General features: G+C 43.7%; 1 protein-coding gene across 2 annotated transcripts in view; it reads right to left on the bottom strand.

Annotated features, from left to right (window-relative positions):
- The window catches only part of MCM10 (minichromosome maintenance 10 replication initiation factor), a 107431-nt gene that overhangs the window by 21791 nt on the left and 67355 nt on the right, over positions 1-18285 (bottom strand). The window contains exon 21 of one of the 2 annotated variants that reach the window (XM_053225293.1): positions 2925-4015. The exons of the other annotated variant lie outside the window; for it this stretch is intronic. The gene's annotated coding sequence lies outside the window, so the exon portion shown is untranslated. Of the gene's footprint in view, positions 1-2924; positions 4016-18285 lie in introns of those variants that run through there. 2 annotated transcript variants of the gene reach the window in all.

Raw genomic sequence — 18285 nt, 5'->3', positions numbered from 1 at the left:
ACACAAATAATGAAACATCCAAAAGAGAAATTAACAATCCCATTTGGCGCCTGGGTGGCTCAGTTGGTTAAGCGCCTGACTCTTGATTTTGGTTCAGGCCATGATCTCATAGTTCTTGAGTTCAAGCCCCACATCAGACTTTGTACTGACAGTGTGAAACCTGCTTGGGTTTCTGTTTCCCTCTCTCTCCATGCCTCCCCTGCTTGTTCTCTATCTCTCAAAATAAATAAAAATAAACTTAAAAAAAGAGAAAGAAAACAATCCCATTTATAATTGCATCAAAAAGAATAAAAAGAATAAAGTATCTCTTTGAACCAAAGACGTGAAAAGTGAACACTACAATCTATAAAAGACTGCTGAAAGAAATTGAACAAATAAATGGAAAGATAGTTTATGCTCATGGATTGGAAGAATTAATATTATTAAAATGTCCATACTACTCAAAGCAATCTACCAGAATCAGTGCACTACTTATCAAAATTCCAATGGCATATTTCAAAGACTAGAAGAAATAATTATAAAATTTGTATGGAATCACAAAAGATCCCAAATAGCCAAAGCAATCTTAAGGATGAAGAACAAAGCTGGAGGTATCATGCTCCCTAATTTAAACTATATTACAAAACTATAGGAATCAAAACAGTATGGCATTGGTGCAAACATAACACACAGATGAAAAGAAAATATTGGGATCCCAGAAAAAAAAACACATATGGATAATTAATCTATGCAAAGAAGCTAAGAACATACAATGGAGAAAAGGCAGTCTCTTCAACAAATGATGCTGGGAAAACTGGACAGTTACCTGCAAAAGAATGAAACTGGGCCACTGTCTTATATCATACACAAAAGTTAACTCAAAGTGGATTAAAGACTTAAATGTAAGACCTGAAACCATAAAATTCCTAGCACAAAACAAAGGTGGTAAACTCCTTGACATGAGCCTTAGTGAGTTCTTTGTGGGTCTGACTCCAAAGGCAAGGGAAACAGAAGCAAAAATAAACAAGTGGGACTATATCAAACTAAAAATCTTCTGCTTGGGGCACCTGGGTGGCTCAGTCGGTTAAGCATCCGACTTTGGCTCAGGTCATTATCTCGCAGTTTGTGAGTTTGAGCCTTGTGTCGGGCTCTGTGCTGACAGCCTGGAGCCTGCTTTGGATTCCGTGTCTCCCACTCTCTCTGCCCCTCCCCCACTCATGCTCTGTCTCCCTCTCTCTCTCTCAAAAATAAACATTTAAAAAAATAAAATAAAAACATAAAAATCTTCTGCTTAGCAAAGGAAACCATCATCAAAATGAAAAGGCAAGTTGCCAAATGGGAAAAGATATTTATGAACCATATATCTGATAAGGGGTTAATATACAAAATATATAAGGAATTCAGACATCTCAACAACAAAAAGACACTGACTGAAAAATGCATAGAGGATCTGAATAGACATTTCTCCAAAGAGGAGAGATGGCCAAAAGGCACTTGAAAAGATGTACAACATCAGTAATTATTAGGGAAATGCAAATCAGAACCACAATTGAGGTATCATCTAACACCTGTTAGAATGGCTATTATAGGGGCGCCTGGGTGGCTCAGTCAGTTAAGTATCTGACTTCGGCTCAGGTCATGATCTCACGGTTCGTGAGTTCGAGCCCCACGTCAGGCTCTGTGCTGACAGCTCAGAGCCTGGAGCCTGCCTCAGATTCTGTGTCTCCCTGTCTCTCTACCTCTCTCCCACTCATGCTCTGTCTCTCAAAAATAAATAAAAACATTATTTAGAATGGCTATTATAAAAAAGACGAGAAATAACAAGTGTTGGTGAGAATGTGAAGAAAAGGGAACCCTTGCGCACTGCTGATGGGATTGTAAAGTGTGCAGCCACCATGGAAAACACTATGGTGGCTCCTCAAAAAACTTAAAAACAAAACTACCATATGACCCACCTATTCCACTTCTGGATATTCATCCAAAGAATATAAAAACATTAACTTAAAAAGATATCTACCTTTATGTTCACAACAACATTATTTACAATAGCCAAGATACGGAAACAACCTAAGTGTTCATCAATACATGAACAGATAAAGAAGACATGATATAGTTATATAATGGAATATTACTCACTCCTGAAAAGGAATGAAATCTTACCGCTTGTGACAACATAGATGGAACTTGAGAGTATTATGTTAAGTAAAATAAGTCAGACAGAGAAAGACAAATACCATATTTCACTCATATGTGGAATCTAAAAAAAAAAAAACCAAATTCAAAGATACAGAGAACAGACTAGTGGGTACCAGAGAAGGGGGGTGGCGAGTAGACAAAATGGTGTGAAGGAGGCCAACTGTATGGTGATGGATGGTAACTTGATCTGTAACGGTGATCACACTGTAGTGTATACAGATGTCGAATTATATAGCTGTATACCTGGAACTTACATACATACATCTATGTACTGTGTGTGTGTGTGTGTGTGTGTGTGTATACAAAAGGAACAGAAAGAAATTGTGAGCGAACTAGAAACTGGACACTCAAGAATACAAACTTTCTCTTGGTTGGTGTGGGGATTTCTGCCCTAGGTTGGGGGCCAGTGATCCTTTTCTTCCAAGAGCCAGATAGTGGATATTTTCTGCTTCTCAGGTTATACTGTCTCTGTTGCAACTACTCAGCCCTGCTGTTACATCAGGAAGGCAGCCAGAGAAAACATATAAATGGACAGGGAGGCTATGATCTAATGAAACTCTATTTACAAAAACAGGCAGTCTGCCAGATTTGACCATGGAGCTCTTGTCTGCCTGCCCTGCGTTGGATGAAGATGTACATTTACTAAAGCAAACAAGTGCTTTGTACCTTGTACCTTGGCAGAAAGCACCTGGCACAGTGAGGTGATACTTCAGCATCACAGTGAGGTGATACCTGAAGGTGCTAGAAGGTGCTAGGAGCCCAGCCCTGCCCAGTGAAAGGCAGTTTTTTTTCCTTGGTGTGGCCAGTTGTTAATCTAGATTAACTCTGCGACACCGTGTGAAGACTTTGGTGTGTAACTTTTAGCCCAGACAGCAGTTGCTGTGACATGCGTGGGAGATACTGATCTATGGTACTCAAGGACTCCGCTTAAATATACATGTTATATACCCGTCCGAAATCTTGGTTGCAAACAACAGGAACTGAGCGCCAACCATGGGAAACTATGTTAGCAGGCTCTCCAGGGCTTACGGAAATGCTGTGTGGCTGGGGGGCCAGGTGTGTAGTGGAAAAGAGCACAGTACAAAGGGACAGGCTGCGCCAGTGGTTATGGTGATGGATGGGCCCCCTGCGCCTCCGTCTCTGGGGCCCCTGCTCTGCAATCAAAGCCCTGGGGACAGAGGTGGAAACAGACAGAACATGGGTCTATCTGGTTCTGTGCTTTGGGATATTACCACCTACACTAAGACCACACACACATCAAGGGGGGGTGGGACAGCCTCGAAGCAAGATCAGGCTGCAAAAAGAAAGCAGACAGACCGGGGCGCCTGGGTGGCTCGGCTGGTTGGGCATCCGACTTCGGTTCAGGTCACGATCTCACAGTCTGTGGGTTCAAGCCCCACGTCGGGCTCTGTGCTGACAGCTCGGAGCCTGGAGCCTGCTTTGGATTCTCTGTCTCCCTCTCTCTCTACCCCTCCCCGCTTGCACTCTGTCTCTCTCTTTCTCTCAAAAATAAATAAACATAAAAAAAAAGGAAGCAGACAGACCAAATGTCATCGTCTGCTACAACACCCGTCCAGCTTGCCCCCACACATCTGGATTTCATAGCTTGCCTGCGTGGGAAAGGTAAAACCCATTCTGAACTCCATGAAGGGAAGGGCTGTGTCCTGACTGACTCTCTCGGGCCTGTCTCAGCCCTCATGTGACACAGGCTCATCACCCGTCACCCAGGAAGCACGCTGTGGCCCTCAGCAGCTCTGGCCTGGTGCAGCGCTCCTCGGGCTGCAGTGGTGACCCATTCCAGGGTCACTGTCAGTACTTCTGTAGGTCACACCCTCAATTTCTAAATAAAAGAATAAAAAAGAACAGAATGAAAAAACAGAGAAGACAAAATCAGAGACCACCGCATAAGGTGAGAGAAAGCAGTGTTTCCGTTTTAAATGTGCATGTGTAGGGGGTGCCTGGGTGGCTCAGTCGGTGAAGCGTCGACTTCGGCTCAGGTCATGATCTCACTGTTCATGAGTTCAAGTCCTGCATCGGGCTCTCTGCTGCAGCACTAAGCCTGCTTCAGGTTCTCTGTCCCTCTCTCTCTCCCCCTCCCCCGCTCATGTGCTCACGCTCTCCTTCTATCTCTCTCTAAAAGACAAACATTAAAAAAAACCCACATGTGTGTGTGTAACTTGGGTCATGATGCAAAATGGATTTCTTGCTCCACTGTGGTCACCGAGTATGGAGCCCGGTAGCCTTGTTGATGACACACACTGTGTTGTTATGCTCCAGCCACCCTCACAAGTACCCCAGATGAGCAGCCTAATTACACAGCCTCCTAGTTACGGAGCCTAGAAGGCTGAGATCAAGGTGCAGGGAGGGCTGTTTCTTCTGAGGCCTCTCTCCTTGGCTTGTAGCTGGCCGTCTTCTCCCTGTGTCTTCATATGTCTTCACGAGCTCCTTCCTCCTGTGTGTCTGTGTCCTGATGTCTTCTTACAAGGACACCAGTCACACTGGATTATGGCCCATCCCAACGATTTTATTTAACCCTAATTGCCTTGTTAGTGACCCTATCTCCAAATACAGTCACATTCGGACCTACCGGGGGTTGGGAATTTGGGGAAACACATCAGCCCGTAATATACACCTTGAAACTTTCAGGGAGACAATGAAGCTTCAGCCTTGTTTCTGTTCTCTTTGGTAGCCTACTTCCAAACATGGTTATAGTTTTAATACATGTCTTTATTTTTCCAGCATCCAGATTCTTTTATTTCTTGGCAGAATTGGTATTTCTTGATATCATTTATGCCTCTTTCAGCTTAGCCAATCTTTGTTAGTGGCCTGAGACAATTTGAAAACATTATGGCAAGGATGGTTTGGAGATACTTCTAGGAGAAAGGAGGAGCTGGAGCCAAGAGGATAGAAATAACTTTTGTCTTCCTAAGTCCCTGATTTTTGTGTCTTATTTCCTGAGCAAAATGCCTCAAAGAACATGGCCTTTCTGAGAATAAATGTGGTTGGCAGGGTCTTCAACTCCCAGAGTACCTTTCACTATGCATTTATTCATACATTATTATTATGGAGTTTGACATCTTTTCCCATGCATTTTGTTCCTCGGACAAGCAGAAGAGTACCGTGGAAAGATGATGAGCTTGGAGGTCAGATAAACCTGCATTTAATTCCTGGCTCTGATACTAATGAGCTGTGTGACCTTGGGTCAATTACTTAACCTCTCTGGGTCTTACAGTGTTCATTTGAAAGCTGGAAGTGATAAGGCCCATCTTTTTTTTTTTTTTAATTTTTTAAAGTTTTATTTGAGAGAGAGAGAGAGAGAGAGAGAGAGAGCAAGAGGGGGGTGGGGGGGGGGGACAGAGAGAGGGAGACAGATTCCCAAGCAGGCTCCATGCTGTCAGCACAGGGCCCGATGTGGGGCTTGAACTCACGAACTGCAAGATCATGACCTGACCTGAAGTCAAGAGTCATCAAGAGTCAGACACTTAACCAACTGAGCTCCCAGGTGCCCCCCAGATGCAAGACCCATCTTTCAAAATAAAGCTATCCAGCTTGTTGATGCAATACCAAGTGCCCAGTAAGTGCTAGTTGTAATTAATGCGTATTGACCCTCATAAACGTAAGCCAGGGAGGTCAAATGTATGTTGCTCCTTTTTCTGGTAATACGTTCTCTGAAAAGTAACTTAGTTGATTTGTGCAAGAGGTAAGCCAGGCAAGTGGAGTAGTTCTGATTCCCAGCCCAGGCATTTTCTATCACACCACACTCAGCATACTTGCTGATGCCCTTTCCTCACAGTTGCAAAGAAAATCAGGGATTGTGGTTTCGTTTCCTCAGTGAAACTTGAGGATCTGCCACGGGAAATGTCTCTCTTGGCCCTACTTCCTTAAACTTCAGGGCTGGAGGCAGAAGCGGGATGTCCCAACTCTTTGCAGGAGAGTGAAATCCCAGGAGACAAGAGTGAGGGAAGGGGCGTGAGGCAGGAGAGGGGAGGGAGTGAATGCCAGGTGACACTGTCACAACAAAAGAGCCTGTTGGTAGTCACAGGGCATTTACACAAAGGCTCCCTGGAGTCACTGCCATGGGAGGAAAGGTGAGCAATTAATTTAACTGCTGAGTCTTTCCCTTCTCCCAAGGTAGGGACACCCTGCCTTTCCGGGTTGAGTTTCTGGCCCTTCAGGCATTTGCTGGAGAAGCCAGCCTCTGAGACTGCAGTGTGCACCAGGTATGGGGGTGCCTGGGCAGTCGATTATGTTTGAATAATTTCCACTTCTCCTTTAGTAACAGTAGTAGCAAACACTTGCATCATGCCTTACTATATGACCAGCACCGCTGTGTGCACTTAACTTGCATGGATGCTTTTAATTCTCACGACTCTACAGGCAAAACACCATCATCATCCCCGTTTTACCCATGAGACCACTCAGGCGCAGACAGGTTAAGTGACTTGCCTAAGATCACACAGCTAGCAAGTGCTGAGCCAGGATTTGAACCCCAGTAGTTGGGCTGCTGAGTCTTTGCCTCATCATTGGAATAATGCATTAAAAGATCTTTTATACCTTTTTAGTGAATTTTTTCACTACATTTTCGTAAAATTTCAGCTACACTACAATTCAACTTGTATTTCTTGAAATGTAACAGAGGTAGATGGTGAGTAATCTTTTATATGGATGTTGATCATGTTATGGAAGTTGGTGTTGTAAAGGGATTCTACCACACGCACAGAAACTGTCCAGCAATCTGCTGATAAGCAATTTTGGGCAAGTGAGCAGTTTATAGAATCAGCATACAAAGAACATAAAAGAGAGGGTCTTATGGATCATGTAGTCCAATTGCCTGATTTCACTCATTCATTCAGTTATCAATACTCTGTGCACTTTTTTTTAAAGTTTATTTATTTTGAGAGAGAGATTGGGAGAGAGAGGGAAAGAGAGAACACGAGCGGGGGGGGGACGGAGAGAGAGAGAGAGAGAGAGAGAGAGAGAGAGAGAGAGAGACCCAAGCAGGCTCTATGCTGTCAGTACAGAGCCTGACGTGGGGCTCAAACCCATGACCTGAGCCAAAGCAAGAGCCAGACGCTTAACCGACTGAACCACCCAGGCCCCTCTACTCTGTGCACTTTTTGTGAGTCAGGTATATGCTGTGTGTAAAACACATAAAGATGATGAGGACATGCTTTCTGACTTCAAGGAACTCGAGTCCCTCTGGGCTATTAAGTCCTGAGCTCAAATGGGCCTCTGGGCTGATACATGTGTCTGCAATTTAAAAATTGCTAACCAAGAAATGAGAATTAAAAACCCCTAACAATACTTTATGACCTTGAAATTTCTATAATAGTTTAATGTCTATAAAGAGAATGTATTCATGTATTACTGTAATTGAAAATTAATTTTTAGAAACGCTTGCAAATTACTCTTGGTAGTAAGACCACAATGTATTTCATCGGGCTAATAAGCAAAGAGGTCTGCAGGTGTTTTGGTCCTACTGAAAAGAGCAGATACTATTACAGAAACAAATCATTATACCCCAAATCTGCTTGAGTTGGGCATGCACACTTGGTTGAGTGAACTGGTTGCAGGAACCAGTGTGAGCACAGTGGGACCTTTACGATAAGGGTCTCGGGCCAGTCCGTGACCTCTAGAGAGTCAGCCAGGGGCCTAGTGCTTCAGGGAACCTAGGTCTCTCCAGAAGCTGCTTCATCGTCTCTCCCCACAGACCAGCTTCTCCTGAGTCCCAGTGATGCTGGAAATGGGCTCTCACCACCAGTTCTGAGTTTATGTCTCCCCCCAAACAGAGCAGTCAGATGGTGAAAATCTCAGCTTAAGTCCCAGATTCCTTGCAACCCCCATGCAAATACCAGCAGCGTTTCTCACAGAACTAGAACACACAATCATAAAACTTACATGGAACCACAGAAGACCCCAGGTAGCCAAAGCAATTTGGGAAAAGAAAAGAGAAACTGGAGGCATCACAATTTCAGACTTCAAGTTATATTACAAAGCTGTAGTAATCAAAACAGTGTGGTACTGACACAAAAACAGACACATAGATCAATGGCACAGAACAGAAAACCCAGGAATAAACCCAGAATTATATGGTCAATTAATCTTTGATAAAGCAGGAAAGTATATGAATGAGAAAAAGACATTCTCTTCAACGAATGGTGTTGGGAAAACTGGACAAAAACATGGGAAAAAAATGAAATGGGACCACTTTCTTACACCATACACAAAAATAAACTCAAAATGAATGAAAGACCTAAATGTGAAACAAGAAACCACTAAAATCCCAGAAGGCAGCTCGGGCAGTAATGTCTCTTGACCTTTGCCATAACAACATTTTTCTAGATATGTGTCTTGAGGCAAGGGAAATAAAAGCAAAAATAAACTATAGGGATTCCATCAAAATAAAAAGCTTCTGCACAGTGAAAGAAATAATCAACAAAACTAAAAGGCAACCTACAGAGACAATATTTCCAAGTGACATCTCTGACAAAGGGCTAGTATCCAAAATATATGAAGAGAGGCGCCTGGGTGGCTCAGTTGGTTGAGTGTCCAATTTCAGCTCAGGTCATGATCTCACACTTTGTGGGTTCAAGCCCCTCATTGGGCTCTGTGCTGACAGCCAGAGCCTGAAGCCTGTTTTAGATTCTGTGTCTCCCTCTCTCTTTGCCCCTCCCCTGCTTGTGCTCGCTCTCTCTCAAAAATAAAAATTAAGCAAAAAAATAATATATATATGTGTATATATATATATATGTGTGTGTGTGTGTGTATACACACACACACACACACACACACATATACGAAGAACTTCTATAACTCAACACCCAAAGAATAATCCAATTTAAAAACAGGCAGAAGAAATGAACAGACATTTCTCCAAAGAAGACATCCAGCTGTCCAACAGACACATGATAAGATGCTCAACATCACTCATCAAGAAAATGCAAATTAAACTACAATGAGATAGCACCTCAGAATGGTGAAAATAAAAAAATACAAGAAACAGCAAGTGTTGGCGAGGATGTGGGGAAAAAGGAACCCCCTTGGGCCGTTGGTAGGAATGCAAACTGGTGTAGCCGCTATGGAAGACAGTATGGAGGTTCCTCAAAAAGTTAAAAATGGAATTGTCCTGGGGCACCTGGATGGCTCAGTCAGTTGAGCAACTGACTTCAGCTCAGGTCATGATCTCACTGTGAGTTTGAGGCCTGCATCGGGCTCTGTCCTGGCACCTTGGAGCCTGGAGCCTGCTTCAGATTCTGTCTCCCTCTGTCTCTGCCTTTCCCCCACTCATGCTCTGTCTCTCAAAAATAAATAAACGTTAAAATTTTTTTTTTTAAATGGACCTGTCCTATGATCCAGTAACTGCAGTACAAGGTATTCAACTAAAAAGTACAAAAACACTAATTCAAAGGGATACATGCACCTCTATGTTTATTGTAGCATTATTTACAGTGGCCAAATTATGGAAGCAGCCCAAGCATTCATCGATTGATGAGTGGATAAAGAAGGTATACATATACCTATATATACATATACACACACATATATGTATATATATTTATACGTATGTGTGTATATACACACACAGAGACACATACACACACACAATGGAATGTTATTCAACCATAGAAAAGAATAAAATCTTGCCATTTGCAACAACATGGATGGAGCTAGAGAGTATAATGCTAGATAAGCGAATTAGGTCGGAGGAAGACAAATACCATACGATTTGACTTGTATGCAGATTTTAAGAAAGAAAACAAATGAGCAAAGGAAAAAAAGAGAGAGCGATAAACCAAGAAACAGACTCTCAACGACAGAGAACTGCCCTGATCTGATCATTTTTCAGCATTATCAGCTTCTCCCTTAAATAATGTTAGCCGTAGAAGCAGTCCCAATCAAGTGTGTCAGGGCGTGGGGGATGAAGGTTGGGGGACATAAGGTATGGATTATGTGAGACAAGGGCAGGGAAGAGCTGACCAAAGTAGCTGTGGCTAGGACAGTTTGTCTACTTGGAAACACATCTCTATTAAAAATGCTGACCCAAGGGCACCTGGCTGGCCCATTTGGAAGAGCATGCAACTCTTGATTTTAGGGTTGTGAGTTTGAGCCCTACGTTGGGTATAGAGATTACTAAAATAAAGAAACTTAAAAAAAACCTTGCATTTAAAAAATGCACTGTGCACTAATCATCAGGGAAATACAAATCAAAACTACAATGAGATATCACCTCACACCTGTCAGAATGGCGAAACATTAACAACTCAGGCAACAACAGATGTTGGTGAGGATGCAGAGAAAGAGGATCTCTTTTGCATTGTTGGTGGCAATGCAAGCTGGTGCAACCACTCTGGAGAACAGTATGGAGGTTCCTCAAAAAATTAAAAACAGAACTACCCTATGACCCAACAACTGCACTACTAGGTATTTATCCAAGGGATACAGGGATGCTATTTTGAAGGGGCACACATACCCCCATGTTTATAGCAGCACTATCAACAACAGCCCAAGTATGGAAAGAGCCCAAATGTCCATCAATGGATGAACAGATAAAGAAGATGTGGTATATATATACAATGGAGTATTACTCAGCAATCAAAAAGAATGAAATCTTGCCATTTGCAACAACATGGATAGAACTAGAGGATATTATACTAAGTGACATTAGTCAGAGAAAGGCAAGTATCATATGACTTCACTCATATGTGCAATTTAGAATACAAAACAGATGAACACAAGGGAAGCAAAAATAGTATAAAAGCAGGGGAGACAAAACGTAAGCAACTCTTAAATATAGGGAACAAAATGAGGGTTGCTGCAGGGTTTGTGGGCGGGGGATGGCCCAAATGGGCAAGGGGCATTAAGGAAGACACTTGCTGGGATGAGCACTGGGTGTTATGTGTAGGGGATGAATCAGTGGATTCTACTCCTGAAATCATCATTGCATTATATGCTGACTAACTTGGATGTAAATTTAAAAAAACAATAGGGGTGCCTGGGTGGCTCAGTTGGTTAAGCGGCCGACTTTGGCTCAGGTCATGATCTTGTGGTCCGTGAGTTTGAGCCCCATGTCGGGCTCTGTGCTGACAGCTCAGAGCCTGGAGCCTGTTTCAGATTCTGTGTCTCCCTCTCTCTGACCCTCTCCTGTGCATGCTCTGTCTCTCCCTGTCTCAAAAAAAAAAAAAAAAAAAGTTTTAAAAAAACAATAAAAAAATTTAAAAAATGGACCGCGGGTCCATTTCTAGGTTCTCCATTCTGTTCCGCTGATCTATGTGTCTGTTTTTGTGCCAGTACCACACTGTCTTAGGAATACTACTCGGCGATCAAAAAGAATGAAATTTTGCCATTCGCAACAATGTGGATGGAACTACAGTGTATTATGCTAAACGAAATGAGCCAAATTATGCGATTTCACTGATAGGTGGAATTTAAGAAACACAACAGATGAACACAGCAGAAGGGAAAGGAGAAAAAAAGATAAAAGCAGAGAGGGAGGCAAACCATAAGAGACTCTTAAATACAGGGGCGCCTGGGTGGCTCAATCAGTTAAGCATCCAACTCTTGGTTTTGGCTCAGGTCACGATCTCACAGTTCACGAGTTCGAGCCCTGCATTGGGCTCTGGGCTGATGGCGCAAAGCCTGCTTAGGATTCTCTCTCCCTCTGCCCTTCCCCCTCTTTCTCTCTCTCTTTCTTAATAAGTAAATAAACTTTAAAAAAAGAGAGAGACTCTTAAATACAGAGAACGAACTGAGGGTTGCTGGAGGGAGGTGGGGGATGAACTAAATGGGTGATGGGCATTAAGGAAGGCACTTGCTGGGGTGAGCACTGGGTGTTGTATGTAAGCGATGAATCACTGGGTTCTACTCCTGAGACCAAGACTGCACTGTATGTTAACTAAGTTGAATTTAAATAAATAAATTTTTAAAAATGCACTAATCCAACCCAGCAGTTCCACATCTGGGTAGATGTCTGAAAGAATTGAAAACAAAGTCTCCAAGAGATACCTACACACCTATGTTCACGACAGCATTACTTACAGTAGCCAAAGGCAGAAGCAACTGTGTTCATCAAGAAATGAACGGATAAACAGAACGTTTACACATACAATGGAATATTATTCAGCCTTAAAAAGGAAGGAAATCCTGACTCATGCTAGAGCATAGATGCACCATGAGGACACTATGCCAGGGAAGATCCACCGGTCACAAAAGGACATATATTGTATGATTGCACCCATATGAGGGACACAGAGACAGAGAGAAGAATGGCAGTGGCCAGGGCCTGGAGGGAGGGAGGACGGGGAGTTAGTGTTTAATGGCGACACAGTTTCAGTTTGGGAAGACGAAAAGAGGTCTGCACATGGATAGTGGTGATGGGTGTAGATTTGGTTAAGCCTAATGGTTAAGACTTTCATGGTAACGTTCACGTAATGGTGAAGGTAACTTCTCCATTATGTGTATCTTACCAATATCTTAAAAAATAAAAACAAAAAAAATTTTCACATGAAAAAAGAAAACACACCCAAATTTCCTGAAGTACTAGAAAGGAGTATACACCCAACCATAGTAATCTGACAGAAATCGCTTCTCTGCACTTGGAAAGACCTAGAAAGGGCCACCTGGATGAAGTCCCACCCACCCTTGGCTGGGCCCCTGCATTAACTCCACAGCTGCTCCAGTCCGTCCCGCACACAGGTCAGCACTGACTCTGGGAGCTTTGTGATTCAGTCCTGGGGCCCTGGTCACTCGAGGCACAGCTCACCCTCTAAAGAAACAATCTCCTCTTGGTCTTAAACACGCATTTCCTGGTCTGTGAGCATTTCCCAGACCAACAACAGGACCAAAGAACCAAAACAAAAACAGAACAGCCCTCGGTTTTCCTCGGGGATTCCCTTAAGGACCCCCCTCAGGCCAGAGGTGAAATCCTAGCTCCATTATTTACACACCATGCGGGTCAGTCAACGTCTCTAGACCTCCGTTTCTTCATTTATGAGATGGGGCTCCATGGGGTGGTCTGAAGATGAAATAAGAGTGTTGGGTATATTTTTTCCTGTTTGTGTTGTTTGTTGAGAAACCTATTCAGACTTCACTTACCAAAGATCTTAAAGATGAGGCCTGCGTTGCCACTAAAAACAAAGAAAATCACCCCAAAATCAATAACAACTGTAACTAGGATATTGCTAGGGAAAAGGGGTGCCTCAGATCAGCTTCAGTTAGGGTGACCCCTGGACCCCTAATCTTGTGTTGGTTCCTCTTTGCTCTGATGGGACCAGAAATCTTCCTCCAAACAAAAACAACAAAAGCAAAAACACTCACGTATCTTCTGTCACCCAGAAGATACAAATTTCCTAAAGTACTAGAAAGGGAGTCCCTTGGGAGACCCTCAGATTATTCCCATTTGCTCATTACATATTTTTATTTATTTTTACAGGTTTGTTTATTGATTTACTTTTGAGAGAGAAAGACAGCACATGAGCAGGGGAGGGACGGAGAGAGAGGGGGAGGGAGAGAACCCAAGCAGTCTCTGCACTCCCAGCACAGAGCCCGACGTGGGGCTCCAACCCACGAACTGTGAGATCATGACCTGAGCTGAAGTCAAGAGCTGGACGTTTAACCTACTGAGCCACCCAGGCGCCCCTTATTACATATTTTTAAACAGCAGGGTTATATATATGATAGGTAATGAGGACATTTCGCCTCATTAAATTCAGATAATTTGGAAAGGATGTGGAAAATTTGGGCAAGGTGCATGGGAATGAGCTAATCAGACAACTGGGAACTAGGACTTACAAGATGGCAAAGACAGCTTTAGAAGAAGATCTTAGGCTGACCACACTCTTGAGTGATGTGCAAATTTTGCATATGTTCCTGCCACACTTGTGACTCAGCCCTCCAAGCTGCACTGCAAACAGCCTCACAGACACCCCCAGTCGCATGAACAAACTCCCTTTCACACATCCTGACACAGAAGACTGCACTCACACAGGCCCACATTCACCTGCCTGTTGACACTGGTACTGTCCACACAGACACCCTTTCATGAGTTCCCTCAACAGAGAAACCCGGATGGCGGCCAACATGTGCGAGCGCCTGCACACTCGTGCTTCGCCCCGGCCTTCCAGACCTCCTTCCCTCACAGCCGTCCGGACACGGTTGCTGCTTCTTGGGCTGTCCTCCAAGTTCTCCACATAAATCCCCTGCGACAAATATTCATCGTGTGACTGTGCCGCTCTGGGCACTGCCATGACCCCCCCGGGAGCAGCAGAACTGAGGCAGAGGTGGTCTTTGCTCTGAAGGAACTCAGTCTACTGGAGAAGGCGGATGGGAAGGGGGGAGCGGCGTGCAAAAATCTAAATGCCTGGGCTGAGGCTGGTCCTAAAACAGAGAGGTAGGGACAAGGGGGAGAGGGCAAAGGGGGAGAGAGGGAGAAGTGGGGCCACAGGAAGAGAAGGTCTCTTTTACCTGGAGAAGGGGTGAAAGACTGGCATTGAAGACAAGGGGGTGCTGGAGAATCACCTTGAAAATGAGAAAGACTTTGCCAGGTGGGGAAGGAGGGGACATTGCTCACCGGAGACTGTGAAGAAAGGGAGAATCCGTAGGGATGGACAGGGTATGATACGCCAGAGCACGGAGGGGAAGACGGGGGGGTGGGGGGGGACAGTGTTGTGGGGGGTAAAACAGGATACACGATGAAAACGCTTTTTCGCTGTATGAAGTCACTTGGAATTTATTCGCTATTCAGTGGCGAGGCACTCAGGATGCTTTTCGGGGCAAGTAACAGAAAAAGTTGATTCTGGAGGTTGAACCGATAACAAAATGGAGTAACTCCTCCAACTGGGAGCCCAGAATAAGGGTACAATACGCTCAGCGTCATCCCAAGATCCAGGATCTTCTCACCTGTTTCCTACCCCATCTCTATCATGTGTGTTGCTCATGAACACAAAACGGTTGTGGCGGCTGCCGGCACCGCATCCTCACACAGCATCCAGAGGCAGAAAAGAATGACCTCTCTCTTTTTTGTCTCCTTTTCAAAACTGAGAATCCTATTCCGGAATCTCCCCCCTTCCAGCCAGTTTCCTTTCACCCCTCAAGTTCATACACCATTTCCCAAATCAAGGATTAGCAAGAATATTTACTTGATTGGCCTGACCAATCAAGACCTGTCCCCTGGGGCTGGAAATGGGAGTCCAGGGGTCCTGGAGGCCCCCGGCTGACAGAGGACGGGATGAAATCTTGGCTCTGCTGGCAAACGGGGTGGCAGTCACCATCACAGTGCCCCGCAACCCTCGTGGGAGGTGGTGCAATGCAATCCCATTTGCAATGCGGAACAGTTACTCTGACAATAGTCTGCAGGGTGAGAGAGAGAAATGAGGCCAGAGGCAGAAAAACCAGCCTTGGAGGCATGAAATGACAGTCTCTATCAGGACAAAAGCACTCAGGGAAAAAGGGACAAAAATGGATGCTGTTGAGACATGGAAGAGATGGGGGGACACCTGGGTGGTTCAGTCGGTTAAGTGTCTGACTTCGGCTCAGGTCATGATCTCATGCTTCATGAGTTCAAGCCCCCCATCGGACTCCTGGCCCTGGGGCACTCACTTTCCTGTGCCAAATTCACCTGAGAGACCTCAGCAAAGCCACTCTGGGACTCCCCAAAGGAAGGGCTTTCCAAACCCTGGGAGACGCCCCAAAGCAATGAGTAAAGTCTGTTGATCCAGTGGTTGCCCAAATTAACAGAAGGCATGCTTGTGATGACATTTTTGTTAAAATATTTTATTAGCAAATGTTTAATAATGAGGCTTGATAAAATAAATCTTTCTTATTCTATTTTCCAGAAGTGGAGAGAGCAAATGACTTTAATGACGGGTAACAAATCCTTTTCCAACTCTGGTGGTTTCCAATTTTTGGCTTTCATCAAAATTGAAAGAGGTCTCATGGACCTGTCAGCTGACGGGTCTTTACAAGTAATATTTTTATTTTATTTTATTTTAGAGAAAGGAAGAGTGTGTGATGGGGAGAGGGGAAGAGGGAGAGAGAGAATCCCAAGCAGGCTCCACACTCAGCACAGAGCCCAACACAGGGCTCGGTCTCACAAACCGTGAGCTCATGGCCTGAGCTGAAATCAAGAGTCGGACGCTCAACCACCTGAGCCACCCAGGCGCCTCTACAAATAGTATTTGATGATAGATCACTGTGTGATTTTTGGCTCATAACTAAGAAAGCTTTAAAAGAATTGGGTGACAGTTACTATACTAAAACTTGTTGCCTCATCTATTTATTTAGAAGACAAAGTTTCGTCAGTTCTTCTAGCAATAAAAATGAAAAAACAAACCAACCCCAGGAAGAATACTGTTGCTGATCTTGAACCAATGTAGCAATAATAGCCACACAGAAATAACCTGATCTGCAAACAATACACTCGTTTCACAAGGAAATGACTAACATCTACAAATAATCATTTGTTGTTTCTAAATTAATAAATAGTAACTATGTTGTCTGATCAGTTATGCACTAATAGCAACTGTGACAACAACTCAATCCAGAAGAAAAAAATTCTAACAGGAGGAATTATGGCTTCAGAAAAAAAAGAACACCACACAACACTTGTAGAGAAGTATGACACGGTGATAAATGAGCGCCTTACAGCTTAAGGATCCACTGCATCAGGAGAACAGTTTGTGAACAAGTGGGATGGAAGGGCTCTAGGATCTTGGCACCTGCCGTATCATCCCAATGCACTGAAAATAAGAGTTCAAGGAGAAAGAGGAAAATATGTCACATTTTCAACTGTTAATGAAGTCCCTGTTCATTCATTTTTTTTTTTTTTTTTTTTTTTTGGGACAGAGAGAGACAGAGCATGAACGGGGGAGGGGCAGAGAGAGAGGGAGACACAGAATCAGAAACAGGCTCCAGGCTCCGAGCCATCAGCCCAGAGCCTGACGCGGGGCTCGAACTCACGGACCGCGAGATCGTGACCTGGCTGAAGTCGGACGCTTAACCGACTGCGCCACCCAGGCGCCCCACATTCATTTTTTAAAGAAATGGACGATGGTGGCTATAAAATCACTACTGTATTTGGACTCCCTTGGATAAATTCAAAAGGGCAATACAGGAACGTCACTTAAAAATGTGAATGCATATAATATGCCTACAGTCCCTTGCAATTATTTAAACTTTTAAGCAAACTGCAGCTACCACCTTAAAATGCGTGAAGAGATGCATAGTTTTTCCAAAAAAAATTTTTTTTAAGTGGCCTCTGTGCCCAACCTGGGCTTGAACTCATGACCCTGAGACCAAGGGCTGCATGCTCTACTGACTGGGCCAGCCAGGTGCTCCTCAAAGCATTTTTTTAGACACTGATGTTGATAAAACATGACACCCAATAACTGCAGAAATCGAAGTGAACCCAAATTTTTATCAACACACACCAAATACTGGTCATAAACAAATCTCCATAAATATCAAAGGACTGAAATCATACTTAATAGATTCTCTGATCATAAAATTTATCAGGAAGAGTCCTCTGGAAAATCCCCAATTATCTGGGGTCAAATGAGGTCACAGGGGAGATTAGGAACTGTTTAGAGACTAATGACAAAAGCACAACACATCAAAATTTGTGATAACGCAACTAAAGCAGTGCTGACAGGGAAATCTAAGACTTTCAATGTTTACCTGAGAAAAGAAGAAAGCTCCTTAGACCAGTGATTTAAGCTCCCCTCTTAAGAAGCTACAAAAAATAAGACAGACAAAACAAGAGAAAAGAAATAATGAAGAGTTTAAGTCAATTAAGTAGAAAATGGACAAGCAACGGGGGGGGGGGGGGGAATCAATGAAAACAAAAGCTGGTTCTTCCAAAAGATGAATAAAATCAAGAAACACCTAGCAAAGTGATAAAGAGAAAGAGAGGAAATGGGAGTCTCCAATTTTAGGAATGAAAGAGGGGACCTCAACACACAGCACAGAAAGCAAACAGGTTAAAGAACAGGAAATTGTGTACAGCTTTCTACCAATCAATTTGACAGCTTGGGTTAAACAGAAGATGTGAATAGCTGCATATATATGAGTGTGTATGTGTGTGTGTGTGTATATGTGTGCGTGTGTATGTATGTGTGC

Source organism: Acinonyx jubatus, chromosome B4 (assembly GCF_027475565.1).
Source record: "Acinonyx jubatus isolate Ajub_Pintada_27869175 chromosome B4, VMU_Ajub_asm_v1.0, whole genome shotgun sequence".
Classification (NCBI taxonomy): Eukaryota; Metazoa; Chordata; class Mammalia; order Carnivora; family Felidae; genus Acinonyx; species Acinonyx jubatus.
Note: the sequence above shows the minus strand (reverse complement) of the source record. Positions and strands in the feature narration are given on the sequence as shown.